The following is a 15624-nucleotide window of genomic DNA, read 5'->3' as shown; positions in this document are numbered from 1 at the left end:
GCCCAGCCAACCCTTCCCGGGGACTTGGGACCCTGCAAGCTGGATGCTCCCCGCGAGCTGGTGCGGGATAGGGCTTAAGGGCCGAGCAGCGAGCCCAGTGGAAACCAGGAAGGGTGACATAACAGAAACCATCCCTCCATTCCGTTCTCTCTTTTTGTTGTGATAGGAATCCGTTCCCCCGGAGGCAGCCCTGGTCTGCGACTGGCAAGGCAACAGATGCATGTGGAAGACGAACAGGAGAGAACCGGCAAAGCTGAGTGTGGTCAATGCAAATTCTCCCAACTAGGACTCATCTGAGCCTAATGATTATGCGAACACTCCTGCCTTACTGATGACAAAGGCAAACAAGAGAAACGTGGTCAGGCCTCATTTCAGATAGTAAAGGTTATCAATTGCTTCTGACCCAGACGAAAGCTGCAGCAGTCTCTGGAAGATAAGCATAGGCTTTATGTTACCCACAGAGAGGTTCTTTTTAGGGGAATTTGGTAAAAGGTCTACCCCTGAAGCAGCTGCTTAGCACACTGTCAGGCTGTGTCCTGGGTTCCAAAGCCTGGTTCCTGTCGAGCACCAGCTGACGTGAACATGTGGACAATCCGTTTGCCCATCCAGGAGTGTGGCTGTGACTCGCTCCGCCCATCCGTTTTCGAGCCCAGGGATTTCACACCTTCTGGCAAAAGGGGCCAAGTCACTGATTCCAGAGGTGACCAGATGTCCCAGCTCCTCAACAGACAATTCCTTCGAATTCATTTCTCTCTCCTAAGCTGACTGTGACTTTACACCCGAACGTGTCTTCTTTTTTAAAAATCAATATATAACTCACATAAAACTCCCCCCTTGAGAGGGTACAGTTCAGTGGGTTTTAGTATATTCACAAAGCGGTGCAACCACCATGGCCATACAATTCTAGAACATTTTCATCACCCCCAAACTGACATATCTACTTGACAGAGCTATAGGATTACAGATCTTTTAAGCAGCAGCGGCAACAATTTTGCTACTGGAAGATTGGCCATGGTGAGGCAGACAATTAGGGCATTAATCTAACTCGAGGCACAGCTTACAACGCTATTTGGTTCTTTAGGCACGTTATATGCTCTGCAGGATGCCTTCAAACCTTCAAAATAGAATATATATACAACCTAAAAGGCTACCTATACGTACACGTAAGGAAATATGGCTTGCAGGTAAATAAAAAGAATCTGGAAAATCTTCTTTAGGGTGCCTGCACACTCAGGAGAAGGCAAGCCATGCCTTTGTCCTTTTTGCTCCTCCATCCTGGCTCTCTCTGCCAACCTTCTTTGCCTCCGCTTGCAGAGATGCAGCTGTAGGACGAACCCTCTTGCTACAGGCCTGAGCGGCTCCCTGACCTCACACGCCGCATGCGGAGCCGGCCGTGTGTTGGCCTCGCTCGGATCCCGTGCTCCACTCCCAGGACGGGTTCCAGGGCTGTTCTCCCGGCTGCAGTACCTGGGCTGGTAACTATTAGGAAATCCACTGGCCTGTCTTGCTTCTGCTGGTCCCCTGGGGACCTGTCTCACGATGCTGCAGGCCAGGCTCGCTCCACCTGCCTGTGCCCCCAGCTTCCAAGTCCCTGAGTCCTGCCTGCCTAGCTTGGTCTCCAGTTAGCCTGCGCCCCCTCTCCTTTATGCCCGGAGCTCTCTTATGCCGGTCTCCTCCTGCCTGCATGTCTTGCCAAGTACATCCTTTGAAAGCCATTTTTTGGTGTGAATGCATGGATGCCCCCCAGTCTCTCTTAGTCCGATCCTTCCTTTTGCCTAAGGATTGTAGGTGTGGTTTTTTTTTTTAAATCTATTTTTGAGAGAGAGAGAGAGAGAGAGAGAGAGAGAGAGAGAGAGAGAGAGAGAGAGAGAGAATCCCCACGCAGGCTCTGTGCTGACACGGGGCTCGATCCCACAAACCAGGAGATCATGACCTGAGCTGAAATCAAGATCAGATGCCCAACCAACAGAGCCACCCAGGCACCCCCTTCCCACAGATCATAGCTCTCAGGTCTACCATCTCACCAGCACCCAGGCTGGGGTGAGTGCCCAGGCTCCTGGAGCCCCTGCTGGTCCTCAGGCCTTCCCTTCCAGCTGCTCAGAATTTGGGCCTAACTCCATCCTCCAAGGCCAAGCTCTTGGTGGTGGTTGTGAGGTGGCTATTATTATTGGTAGCGATCCTAGTAAGGCAGGAATTTGATAAAAAGCCATTCCCGCTCAATGTTACAAAAGTACACTCACTTGGGGAGTAGGGGAAGTTAGCAGAAGGGGTGATGTGTTAACCCTGCAGTCTCCTTTCTTTGCTCAAGATGCAACAGCAAAAGGCCGTTGGCAACTGCATCGAGACACGCACGACCTGTTAGTTATCTAGATCTTTTTGTTCCAGAACTCCTTTATGATTGGCTTGTTTCCTGCTGAAACAATAGAGCTTTTGAGCCATAGTTGTTTTCATGAAACAAAGCAGCACCACTTTTTGACTTTCCAGTTATTAAATAAAGAATACAGTGACATGATACAAAATTCAAAAGTAACCACAGGCTTTGGGGGATGTCTCCCTGTCACTTCTCCCGGCAGGTGCCAGCACCGCCCATCCCCTGCTGCATCCCCCTTGCAGGTGTGAAGGGAGAACTGACCTGTGATCCACTGGGGACACTCAGCCACAGAACAGGTGCCCTGGAGGCCAGCTTGGGGTCAGGCCTGTCAGCAGCATTTGTGTTTTGGGGAATACGATGGCACTTAAAAGTCTTATTTAAAAAAAAAAAAAAAGCCATGTATCGACAGGGTTCTACTACAGTTCTTTTTTAAAATATATATTTTTGAATGTTTATTTATTTTTGAGAGACAGAGCGTGAGCAGGGGAGGAGCATAGAGAAGCAGACACAGGAGCCGAAGCACCAGGAACCTCGACACCATGAGCTGAGCCGAAATCGGACGCTTAACCCGCTGAGCCAGCCAGGCGCCCCTCTACTATAGCTCTTAATAAACTACAAAAATGATGTTTGACCCACAGGTTTATATCAACTAGCCTTTGTTTTCTAAAAGACTTACCCCAGATTGATAAGGAACACTGGAGTCTGTTTATAGCAAATATGCTTTGCCAACCCCCGCCCCCCCCCCCCCCCCCCCACCCACATAGATTCCTTGGAAAGCCCTAGAAAGAGGAGTTAAAATGGCGAGACGATACATTTAACTTACTGGCCTTCTGTTGCTTTACTCTCTTGTATGTTTTGTGTCGTGTGTATATTTTTTTCTCAGGGCACACAGGCTGTTTATTTTAACAGATGACAAACTCGCCCGGAATAAGCGTGTCCACAGCCGGAGCAAGGCTTTGTGAGGCACGAGGAAGATAATAAATTGTACATCAAGTTTCTCTTTATAAAGCTGCATGGATTTATCTCCCAATGCAAAGCCACGTTGGATCTAATTCTGAAAAACCCTAAGCCGAGGAAAGATAACATCTTTGCCAGTGGAGCTACAGAGACCGGTGGGTCTATATTTAGATCCCGTAGGGAAGGTTGACTTAAATATTTATTTTTTGTGCTGTTAAGCAACCCAATTGTAGTGAAAGTCATTATGGATACTAAAATTACTTGCTGGCTCTGCTGAAAATTCATACTGACATATAACAAAGCAGAAAGAAGCTTGGCCCCTTCTGTCAAATCAAGAGGAAAAGAACCCAACCCAGAAAAACAAACGAGGGATTTTCCATAGATTTTATTTTATAAAATATCATCCGTGACTATATTTGAGAAATTTGGTTATAATTTAAGTCAAGATAGTATCAAATTTCTGACTGTTACAGTCGAATTGAAAGACGTGGTTTGTGTTAAGAGAGAAACTATGAAATGTGAAAATTACACCTCACTTAATAGTCCTGCTGTCCTTGAGAAACAATATCCTAAAAGAAAGTCACTGTTGAAATTGCTCCTACTCAGAATGGAATACAAAGAGATTACTAGTCACCTGTGTCCCCCAGAACTAGGACTGTCTCACTCCAGGAAACTGTCTCTGAAGCCTTTGTTTCGAGAAACAAATGAACAACAAACAAAAGATGAGGCTCAACGGATCAGGGATCAGGGCGACCCAGCAAATTCTGCTGAGGGTCTTTTTTTCTGGGCTGGCTGAGAACCGCAGGCCAGAGAGATTTCAAGTGTCTCCCCTCACGGACACCCCGGTTAGTGTGTCAAAACCCCTTCAAATCGAGATGTTCTGGGGGACCTTTTCAGCTTTGCTCCTTTCTTAGCTCCTCTCCTCCAGGCGTTTCCAGATGCCGGTCTCTACTTTAGTCTTGAGTCATGTCTGGTGATAAAAAGAAAGCATCCTGCCCTCATGCTTCTTGGTTGCAAGTTCATAACTAGAAGTGGAAATGTCATAGGACTCATTGGTAGCTCAGAAGTCTGATAAGATAGGTCCCTACAGTAAAAAAGACAAATGAACGACCAACTCAAATAAAGCCTGACATGCCAGCATGCAGGAATTTAGCAGGACAGAGGGAGGGGCCAGGTGAACTCGGAAAGAGGTGAAGCAGGAGGAAGGGCCTGGCCAGGCGGCACACTGGTTAGGGCAGTGGACTTCAGGGCAGGATTTTTCTCCCCAGTCCTCCAAATTCAGCTTCCAGTTTGGCTGGGATAGACGAATGCCTGACGTCGCTTTAGTAAAACCGTCTCCATTTCTACAATTGGAGGACAAGGGAGAGGGCAAGTCTAAGGCCTCAGTCTTCTCACCTGTAAAATGGGGCTAATAATTGCACTCCTCCCCCTGCAGTGAGGATCGGATGTGACCATTCACGTAAATCAGGTAGTCCTGGCAAGCAGCAATACTCATAAAAACTGAGACTCTGCTTCCTCACTTTGAAGCTAGAAGACCTCTCTAGCAAGCTGTGGGGGAATGAAGTGAGGGAACTGCATTATTCACTCAGCACAGTGGTGGACCCCTGGCCAGCGGTCAATGGTGGGGGGCAAATGCTCATGCGCACACCTGAGGATTAGTGAGCGTACATTACTTACATCAGATCATTCCCCGAGGGGGTAAAGGAAACACTGTCACTGGAAAGGGGAAAAAGGATGGCAAAGAAAGAGTGGGGACCTGCAGTAAAGTTCTGGAGTCCTGACAGTTTCCCTGAGTGCACCTTCCCTGTTCACTTGTAACCTAGCTCTGGCCAGCTAGGGGCCAACCTAGCTCTGGGGATTGGGGGCGGGGTGGGGGGAGGAGTGTTTTTCATCAAAGAGGTTTTTTTTAAAGCATGTGTGATTTCACATAAAGAAGTGCTTTTCTCATGGGATTGAAATCGTGACAAACGGTCAGAGTCATTTCAGTGGTTTTCTGTCTGGGGGTTCAGTCCGTGACATAAGCCACTCTTGGGTGAGGGCAGAGACAGTTTACTCAGGGCGTCTGCTGATAAAGCGGCTGCTAGATCGTATCTGCCTGTGACTGTTGTTAACTAGGACATAACTGAGTTCTGACCAAATGCCCTTCTAGACGTTTTCATTGTAAATAAACTTGATAGAAATTCAAGCCTACAGGTGTGCAGAGTAATAGACTCCTTTTTCTTTTGTTCAAACCAGAGCTTCACATTTCATACTTCAGAACATGACACAGGCACCTATAAAGATCGCATGTTGTAAAAGCACACAGAGAACAAAGGGGCAGCTTTTGGAGAATCCCCCACGCACCCAAGAGATCACCTAGCATACTCCCCTCGCTGGGGAGACCCCGAGCTATGGCACACACCAAGGACTTGGAGACACCGTTAAATCAGCCAGGTACGTGGTCCAAGTCATAATGCAAGTAGATTCAGAGAACCAGAGGGTTTAAACAGAAAACACCCTGAGTGTTTAAAATATAATCCACTGGGGCACCTGGGTGGCTCAGTTGGTTAAGCGTCCGACTCTTGGTTTCGGCTCCGGTCGTGATCTCATGGTTCGTGGGTTTGAGCCCTACGTTGGGTTCTGCACTGACAGCACAGAAACTGCCTGGGATTCTCTCTCTGCCCCTGCCCCTCCCTGCTCTTGCTCTCAAAATAAACAAGCTAAAAAAAAAATAAAATATAATTCATTTCACAGATGTATATCTTACACACAGCTCTTGAAGAAAAAAAGATCTGTTACGGTGCCTGGGTGGCTCAGTCGGCTAAGCATCTGACTTTTGATTTCGGCTCAGGTCACTACGTCTAGGTTCGTGGGTTTGAGCCCCACAGCAGGTTCTGCGCTCTTAGCACAGAACCTGCTTGGGATTCTCTCTTTCCTTCTCTCTCTGCAATCAATCAATCAATCAATAAATTCTCTCCCTCCGCCCTCAATAAATGATTTCTCTCTCTCCTTCTCTCTCTGCCCCTCCCCCGCTTGCATATACTCTCTTTCTCAAAATCAATCAATCAATAAATAAATGTCACAGACTACGAGTTTGGGTCCTGTCCAGCAAGAGAGTGGACGCAGAATTGAATACAAAAGACTAATGTCCAGGAGGAGACCAGAACCCCAGACAACGCTTTCGTCTCCGTATTTATCGAGCTCACAAGACATTACCCACGTGGTGAACGTGAAGAAAACAAGATCTTACACACGTGAACGTGGAGAAAACAATCAGACAAGAATCATTAACTTGTGCGTGTAAGAAGCAAAGGGTCTGGGGGCAAGTGGAGTTTGTGATCAAAGTGCAACAGATTGGCGTCAGACGTTTTAAGTAATTTTCTGCAGGTGATAAAACGAGTTCCTCGTGATCCCATCACACTACCTCGCTAGCTCACCTTGGGTGCTATTGCCCCACGGTGGCGGCTTTCCACCCTAAGCTGTTTTCGAACCCACTTATGCAAGTAGAACCTATCCCTCCACAAATAAACTTTAAAACATTTTTAAAAAAGAAAAAAACACCTGCTGTAAACGAGGCTCAAGTCGTCTCTGATTAATATGAAAAAAATGTGTCTAGTTTGTTTCAGAGATGGTGAAGGAAGTCACGATGGTCACAAATACTCTGCTAACTGACCTGCTGCTGAAGGGTCTGCGGCATTCTAAAATGCATTTTATGAATATGCTTCCAGTGACGAAGAGGAGGGAAAACGCCAACTCGAAGGGCATTCATCACAGCTGGTCAACTCCTAGCGGCTCACGGAAAATCACAAATATGAAATCAACCCCCTCCCCACGTGCAGACTACCTTCCATAAAGGGGTTGTGATTCATTTACTCACTGTGCAAATAAAAACTAAGGCCACTCCCTCCTTTGCCTGTCATTCATCAAGCTCATGACCAGCAGACACATTCTGCTCCAGTCTAGGGTTTAATGACAGGCAGCATCTATCTCTTTAAAAGCTCTATCACACTTTCAAAGCTGTCTGTGCTGAGCCCTCACGTACTTGGGCAAGGGGTTGGCCTGGTGCCAGACTAAAGAAATCAGCCCATCCCTGGCCTCTCAAAGCGTTTAACACTGGATACAGGCACAGACAGAGAGGAAAGACGACTGTAACAGAGACCCACACAGCGGTTCAGGAACTGGTGCATGTATTGGAAAAAGCCAAGTCCCATTAAGCTCCTGGATATGGCCCTCACTGGCAGGGAAGGAGCGAGAACGTGGGCCCAGCTCTTGGACTGGGAAGCAATCACAGAGAGAGGCGCACAAAGCCGTGCAGGGGGAGGTGAGGGGCAGAGACAGAGCAGGGTGACAAGAAGGCAGGTGCTTGGACAGGTGGAGGGAGAGAGAAGAGGGAGCAGGGAGGTCCTGGGGAGAAAGAGTGCGTCCTTGCTTATAGTCCACACAAGACAATAAATAAACATAAAGTGAAATCTGGTTGTAATGGGTGTGACGGAAGAAATAAAACAGGGTAAGCTATAATGGGCTCAGAAGGGGACCCTCTGGTAAGACGACATTCAGTGGAGACCTGGATAAAGTGAAGGAACAAGCCAAGTTCACAGCAAGTATCAGGAGGAGGAGTATTCCCAGGTGGACGTAAGGAGCAGGGAGCATTTGCAAAAGCCCGAGAGTGTGCAAGGCTTGATCAGGAAGAGCAGGAAGGTCCATGTGACTAATGCAGTGAGGGAGGATAGCACAGGAAGTCACACAACTGATCCCAGAATCCTCCGGATCGTGAGTTAGTACATCCCTGAAGCACCCAGATTGTGTGGTGCTGACTTTAGGTTCACCTGGGACGTTGACTTAACACCATCAAAGGTTAAATAATTAGCACTTCATGCTATTTTCATTACTAGGCAGGCCTTACAACATCTGCCATAGTTCTATTTTACTTATTTTATTAAAAAAAATTTTTTTAATGTTTATATTTGAGAGAAAGCAAGCAAGCCGGGGAGGGGTAGAGAGAGAGAAAGAGAGAGAGGGAGACACAAAATTGGAAGCAGACTCCAGGCTCTGAGTGGTCAGCACACAGCGTGACGTGGGGCTCGAACCCATAAACAATGAGATCATGACCCGAGCTTAAGTCGGACACTTAACCCACTGGGCCACCAGGCGCCCCTGTTTAGATATTTTTTATTTTTTTAAGTTTATTTATTTTGAGAGCAAGCAAGCAGGGGAGGGGCAGAGAGAGAGAATCCCAAGCAGGCTCCAGACTCGGAGCTGTCAGTGCAGAGCCCGAAGTGGGGCTCGAACCCACGAACTGTGAGATCATGACCTGAGCGGAAACCAAGAGTCGAACGCTCAACCGACTGAGCCACCCAGGCGCCCCATCATCTGCCCTAAGAGTTAAAAAAAAAAAAATTTTTTTTTTAAATTTTTAATTGTGATAAAATAACATCAAATTCACAATCTTAAACATTTTGCCATAAGATTTTTTTAGGAATAGATACTACGCACAGAAAAACAAATCTGACTTAGGTCAGGTTTGATTAAAAAACACCTTAAAAACATAGACTCGGGGGGCGCCTGGGTGGCGCAGTCGGTTAAGCGTCCGACTTCAGCCAGGTCACGATCTCGCGGTCCGTGAGTTCGAGCCCCGCGTCGGGCTCTGGGCTGATGGCTCAGAGCCTGGAGCCTGTTTCCGATTCTGTGTCTCCCTCTCTCTCTGCCCCTCCCCCGTTCATGCTCTGTCTCTCTCTGTCCCAAAAAAAAAATAAATAAATAAATAAACGTTGAAAAAAAAAAAAAACATAGACTCGGGCGTCTGGGTGGCACAGTCAGCTAAGCGTCCAAATCTTGATTTCGGTTCAGGTCATGACTTCAAGGGTCCTGAGTTTGAGCCCCGAAGCAGGCTCTGCGCTGACAGCGAGGAGTCCGCTTGGGATTCTCTCTCTCTCTCTCTCTCTCTCTCTCTCTCTCCCTCCCTCCCTCTCTCTCTCTCTCTCTCTCAAAAATAAATAAATAAAAGTAACTTCTCTCTTGACGCCATTTTGACCTAGCAAGCCTTGAACTGACCTGATGGGCGATCTTGGCAGTTGCTTTGTGTGGACCCCGCAGCCCCTTCCCCTGACCACCTTGGCTCCAGGTGTGCTCCTTAAGGAAAACCAGGAGGCCGCACTTACTCAGAAGGGGCCTATCAAAGGTGCATTGATTTTTGCTCCACCCTCTTTCTTACTTTCCTCACAATACATTCATTATCTCTGCTCCTTGAAAAGAAAACATGTGGCCCTGGGGAAAATGAAGAAACAACCTTGCATTTCAAAACCTTAATTGCAAGTGTCTTTGTCTTCCAGACAGATAAAGAGGGAGACAAGTTTGCAGCTGTGGGCTACTTGAAAGGAAAGTGCCAGGACGGTTTGTTTCCTAAACACAGTAATTAGGATGGCTTTGACTCCTTATGGTATCACCCAACAGGCCCCAGTGAATGCTCCTTTATTCTCCCAGTTAAGGTCTTTCTTTCCTTCCTTCTTTCCTTTTCTTTTTGTTTCTTTTCCTTTCCTTTCCTCTTTCTTCTTTCTTCCCTTCCTCCCTCCCTTCCTTTTGCCCTTCCTGAATCTTTTTTTTTTTTTTAACTTGTATTCATATGAGATGAGAACTACTATTTCTTCTTTCCTGTACTAAAAGGCAGTGACCCCTGCAAATCCAAGAGCATTTGCAGGTCTGCTGGAGGCCAAGGCTCTTTCTGGGCCCTGCCTTCACTCTGGGAATGCACCAAGCTTATAAGGTCACTAGCCCCCACAGTGGCCAGAGAAACTGCCCCTGGCCCTCGGAGTGAAGTCCACTGCTTCTCGAATGTGCACAGAATCACCTGGAGGTCTTATGAAAACGCAGCTTCTGATTCAGTAGGTCTGGGGCAGGCCCCAAGAGTCTGCATTTCTAACAGGCTTCCAGGTGATCGTTGGTCTTGGGGTAGCGAGGTCAGAGATTACGTTACAGACCCAGAGCCAGAACACTGTCCCTTCCCCGAGCACTGCACGATCCTTCTGTCTGTACAATGGATGTTGAGAACCACTTCTCCCATTGCTGGATACAGACGCCATTTATCCTGAACGGGAGTGAAGGAAGAACTGGCCATTATAAAACACCTAGTGTGTGCCAGGTATTATGCGAGAGGCTTTACTTTCCTTAACGTCCTGCATCCTCAAGGTCTATGCAGTAGCCCGCTGGACGGTTAGTGGTGAGCAGGCTGGACCAGCGCTAGGCGTGTAGCAAATGCTCAAATTCTGTTAAATTGATGAATACTTTACCTGAAGGACCATTGTGATCTCATAACTTCCCTTTACAGAAGATACAGTTTTCTACTAGTTCTGGATCAAATTTGAACTCCCAAGCATGGGCTTGGAAGGGTTCCACCAATTTGGCAAAAATTAGAGATAATGGGGGCGGGGGAGAGGGTTGCAAATGAGATTAGAAATCTCTTCTTCAGGGAGCCTGGGTGGCTCAGTCCGTTAAGCGTCGGACTTCAGCTTAGGTTATGATCTCATGGTTTATGAGTTTGAGTCCCACATCGGCTGAGCGGGAGTCCTGCCTTGCGTAAAACAAGAGCCCTACTTTGGGTGAGCCCAGCTTCTCTCTCTGCCCCGTACTCACTCGTGCCCCGCCTCCCACTGACTCTCTCTCTCTCTCACACACACACACAACCAACAAAAACCCAAAAACTCAGGCTCAAATTCTTTTCTTTTTTTAAAAAATTTGTTTTAAATATTTATTTATTTTTGAGAGAGGGAGCAGGGGAGGGGCAGAGAAAAAGGGACGCACAGAATCCAAAGCAGGCTCCGGGGTCTGAGCTGTCAGCACAGAGCCCAATGTGGGGCTTGAACCCACGAACCACGAGGTCATGACCTGAGCCGAAGTCGGACGTTTAACGAGCTGAACCACCCAGGTGCCCCTCAAATTCTCTTTTCTAATAGGGACAGAACACAGATCTGCCCAACCCGCACACATACAGCTGCTCCTGCCTCCTGCCCGTCACCAACGCCCGGGAACAGAGTGCCTCTCACCCCGGAAGAGCCCTCCGTGAGGTCACTGGAGATTTGCTCCCCAGGCGGAGCAGCTGGACCTCATCACCTCTGCATTCCCAGGCCCGCGAGGACTGCCCTGCACAGTTCAGGCGACAACCGATCAGTTGTACATTCTGATGGTTTGCTCATTTGTAGTCTTACCCATAAGTATGACCTTAACGGCCTGATCACAGGGACCCCAAGTGGGCCATAGAAAACCTGAGCTCATCGGAAGGGGGCAATTTTTTTATGATTGCATTAAAGACGTTTCTAAACCTTGTAACTATTAGAAATGAATGGGTTAACGTTTAAGACCGATTCCGGTTGTGTTCCCACTGAATTTAATTGCCCCTGTGTCTTACGCTCCATTGTCACAGGCTTGGGGTCTGTTTCTAGGTTTCTTGCTATTGTGCATTAGTAATATGTGTTATTACCCACCCAAACCCCACTGGAGGCTCCCTCTCTCTCACTCCAGGGGAAATCTCAAGCCCTGACAATGACCAGAGGCTATGTGCGTTCTGACCCTCTTTCTTTTTGGAACTTTTATTCCACTACTTAGCGCAGTGAGTTGTAAGGCACTGAAAAACAATTATTGGGAATAGGAAGGATTTAGACTTGTGCCATGGTAGACACATCCAAATTTGGGGCAAGAGAGGAGTCCCCAAATTCACTGTAATCATAGTAATATTAAGACATACAGAGCCTTTAAGAATATAACAGAACTGGGGCGCCTGGGTGGTTCAGTCGGTTAAGTGGCCGACTTCAGCTCAGGTCATGATCTCAAGGTCTGTGAGTTCGAGCCCCACATTGGGCTCTGTGCTAACAGCTCGGAGCCTGGGGCCTGCTTCTGATTCTGTGTCTCCCGCTCTCTCTCTCCCTCCCTCACTCACACTGTCTCTCTCGAAAATAAATAGACATTAAAAATTTTTGAAAAAATATAACAGAACTACATTTAACCTACCTTTAGCCCATCTTGTCTCCACCCCCACCCCAACCAGGATAGAGCCGAGCAGGTGGCAGGGAGGTGGGGGGTGGGGGACACACACAGGACCGTGGGGTGTCCTAGCAGGAGCAGGAGCAGGGCTATCGCACAGCTTATTTCTGCTGGGGGAGCACGGAGGAGGCAGAGATGCCTTTGCCTCAGGAAATGACAGAGGTGATTCAATCCATCACATTTCTTCTCCTCCTGAGTCAGGGATCACTGGCCCACAGACCCTGTGCGATGTGTTCCGGGTGCCTGTTTAAACTTTACTGGCCTTAAAGTCACAGCATTTTTCTTTTTGCACAATAACAGTAAGAGAAAGCCCACATGAGCGTGCACCCTTGATCACAACTGCAGACTGGTTACAGGATTTCTGATACACTAAAAAGCTTGCTTCTGTCCCCACCCCCCGCCCCCACTCCTAAACCGCCTTGCTCTGGTCCCCACCCTGCCATGCAGACTGTACGAGCAGCTAGCTCCCCGGAGGGGGTAAGGCCATGCCCTTGGAGAGGACTCTTAGGAGGAGCTCCAGCACCAACACTAATGAACTGTGCCACTTGGGCCTCTCTGGGCCTCATTTTCCCCACCGTCCTGGCCAAAGTGGACTGAGGATTAGAGATAATCTAAGGGCGCCTGGGTGGCTCAGTCGGTGAAGCGTCCACTCTTGATTTCGGCTCAGGTCATGATTTCACGGTTCGTAGGCTCGATCCCCGCGTCGGGCTCTCGGCTGAGCGTGGAGTCTATTTGGGATTCTATCCTCTCTTTCTCTCTCTGTCCCTCCCCTGCTCTCTCTCACTCTCTCAAAAATAAATAAATAAACATTAAAAAAAAAAAAAGCAAGAGAGATAATCTATGTAAAGCACCCAGCACCTGCCTCATAAGAGGGATTCAACAAATGGCAGGTGTTTTTAACGTACTCGGTCACAGACTATGAATTTAGAGCCGAGCTCAAAACCTTTTTACTGGATCCCCTGGTCTGTTAACAGCGGTTCTCAACCTCACACTGCCATCGGAATGCCCTGGGGAAGTTGTTAAACTGGATCGCTGGGCCCTACCTCCAGAATTTCTGACTCCGTAGACACCGGGTAGGGCCTGAGGATGTGCATTTCTAATCAAGTTCCCAGGTAGTGCGGATGCTGGGTCCAGGGGCCACACTCTCCACAGGGCAGAGTCCCAGCTCCTGACGTTTGTTCACACACCCCCTTCTCCCCCCCTCAAGGTGGTCTTATCCTTTCCTGGTGTCTCCGGCCAGCCCTGGACTCCAGACGTCAGGACTGGATTCAATTTTTCCAGGTTTGCTCTGCTTGTCCCCACCGCTGCCCCTTCCCCTGCTGTCTGCCCTCGGAGTCATCTCTGCCTTTCCAGGACCAGGTCATGCAGCACCTGCTCGGCTCTCCACTCGGCTCCCTCCGCCCCGCCCTGTGCCCCTGGACATCTCGCCCTTCCTCTTTGGTAGACCTTTAGACCCTCGTGGCTCCAAGGGGTGCCAGACTGTCTTGTCTTATCTTCCCCACTAGACGGGGAGCCTTCCTGGTCACAGGCGGTGTGGCAGAAGTCTGACGGGGTCTTCTGGCCTCTTGTTCGTTTGTGGTTTTTGCCAGTAAGTACAAAATCAGGATCCACTGAATTGAAAGGAAAAAAGGCTGACAGAGAGGTTAAAGGAACCAGCATGAATAACTCTGGGCAGAGGGAAGTTGCGGGTAACAATCTTCAACAATGGAAACATTAAAATAAAGAACACTCACCAACTGATCTTTACCCCTATGAAAGAACAAATTTGAGGAAATGGGGTCAAATTGTGACATATTAGATTTAGGTCTGCTACAGGCAAGTTCCTGATATTGGGAATTATTAACTGGGGTAGCAGAGGCAGACGTGAATCTCTACTATGCTTTCCAATGGAAGAGGTTCTCCATGACCATAAAAATTTCATACGGATCCTGCCTTTGTATCTTGGGTACAAAGTTGACAGGAGGGAAGGGCTCTTTACAGATTTCCTTTAACTGGATATGGGTCTGGCAGCTGTCTGTGCTACTTAAGGATACACTTTTGCTTTTGTAAGGATACACGTGACAAAGAGTAACATTTTTTTTTTAAATCAGTACCTTAGGGAAGCGGTTCGTTTTTGCATTTGGGGATGTCATGAGAACCCACACGTGCAAACACTGTGGTGTTTCCTGGGATTTATGCAATACCGCAGTCCTCTCTCCCCACTTGCCAGGTTTAACCATCGCATTCACGAAAAGTTAGAGGGTTTTTCTTCCTCATTTTTAATGGAAAGTCTTCAAATTTCTGGTAGCTGGAGGAAGTGGCTCTTGCACTCTCAACAGCGCACAGGAAATGTAATAAGTTATTATTACTCTGATAAACTGGAAGGCTAGTTTTTGCTGTCGGTTCTTCCTTCCACTTGGAAACCTGGCAGCTTTTGGACCTCGCTTGTGCCAGACGGGCCTCTGCGTCACCTGCTCTGCTAGATTTTGGGGGGGAGGGGTGGGCAGGAGGGAGCTGAGCAGAGAGAAAGGGAAACATTCCTCTTAGGCACTAGCAAGCCACCAGGAAACTGTGTTTTGTGCAAGCGAGAAGTGTTTGCTAAGCCATAGGTCCAAGGTAAACACTGCTTCTATCTGGGGGCAGGTGACATATTTGAGGCCAGTGTGGGAAGACCACGGGTCAGGTTGCACCTGCTTTAATGATGGACCCTCTGGGAGCCCTGGCTGCTTATCTCTCTTTAGTCCTGAGTTTTAGATTTGCCTACATCCTGAACTTCTGGTTCAAAGACACCTTTAGGACAGGATATGGTTCTAAATTCCAGAGCACACAGATTTCCTGTGGATGCTGGTGCCTTGGGCGCTCTTGGCTTGTTTACCTGTATGGGGTGTGAAGAACTTTGGCTCCTCCTCACGATAAAATAATCCAGAGCAGCTGGGATTCAGTAGCCTAAAATTCACCCTCTTTTATTGCTTGTTTAGGGGGGAAAAAATCCTTTACTTGAACCTGAGACAGAAGTTTCCTTCATAAGCCGTGAGAAACACCATCCAAACGGTCAGCTATTCTATTCTGACATCTATCACCTTGGGTTTTGTTTTGTTTTGGTTTTGGTTTTTTTAAGTAATAGGTCCGACCACATCCTTTGCCCCTGTATTGTGGGCACCTAGCACAACTCCGCTGGCTCCGAAATCACTCCTGCGCTTGGCTTCTCCTTTTTCTCGCCACTACACCGGCCTGATTCAAGCCTTTGCTAGCTCTTCCCGAAACCAGGGCAGTGGCCTCCTTACTGCCCGCCCCCCCCCCCAACACAC

General features: G+C 48.1%; 1 protein-coding gene across 2 annotated transcripts in view; it reads right to left on the bottom strand.

Annotated features, from left to right (window-relative positions):
• TNFRSF11A (TNF receptor superfamily member 11a) overlaps nucleotides 1–15624 on the bottom strand; it is a 56564-nt gene that overhangs the window by 35061 nt on the left and 5879 nt on the right. The window lies entirely within an intron of this gene.

Source organism: Leopardus geoffroyi, chromosome D3, assembly GCF_018350155.1.
Source record: "Leopardus geoffroyi isolate Oge1 chromosome D3, O.geoffroyi_Oge1_pat1.0, whole genome shotgun sequence".
Classification (NCBI taxonomy): domain Eukaryota; kingdom Metazoa; phylum Chordata; class Mammalia; order Carnivora; family Felidae; genus Leopardus; species Leopardus geoffroyi.
Note: the sequence above shows the minus strand (reverse complement) of the source record. Positions and strands in the feature narration are given on the sequence as shown.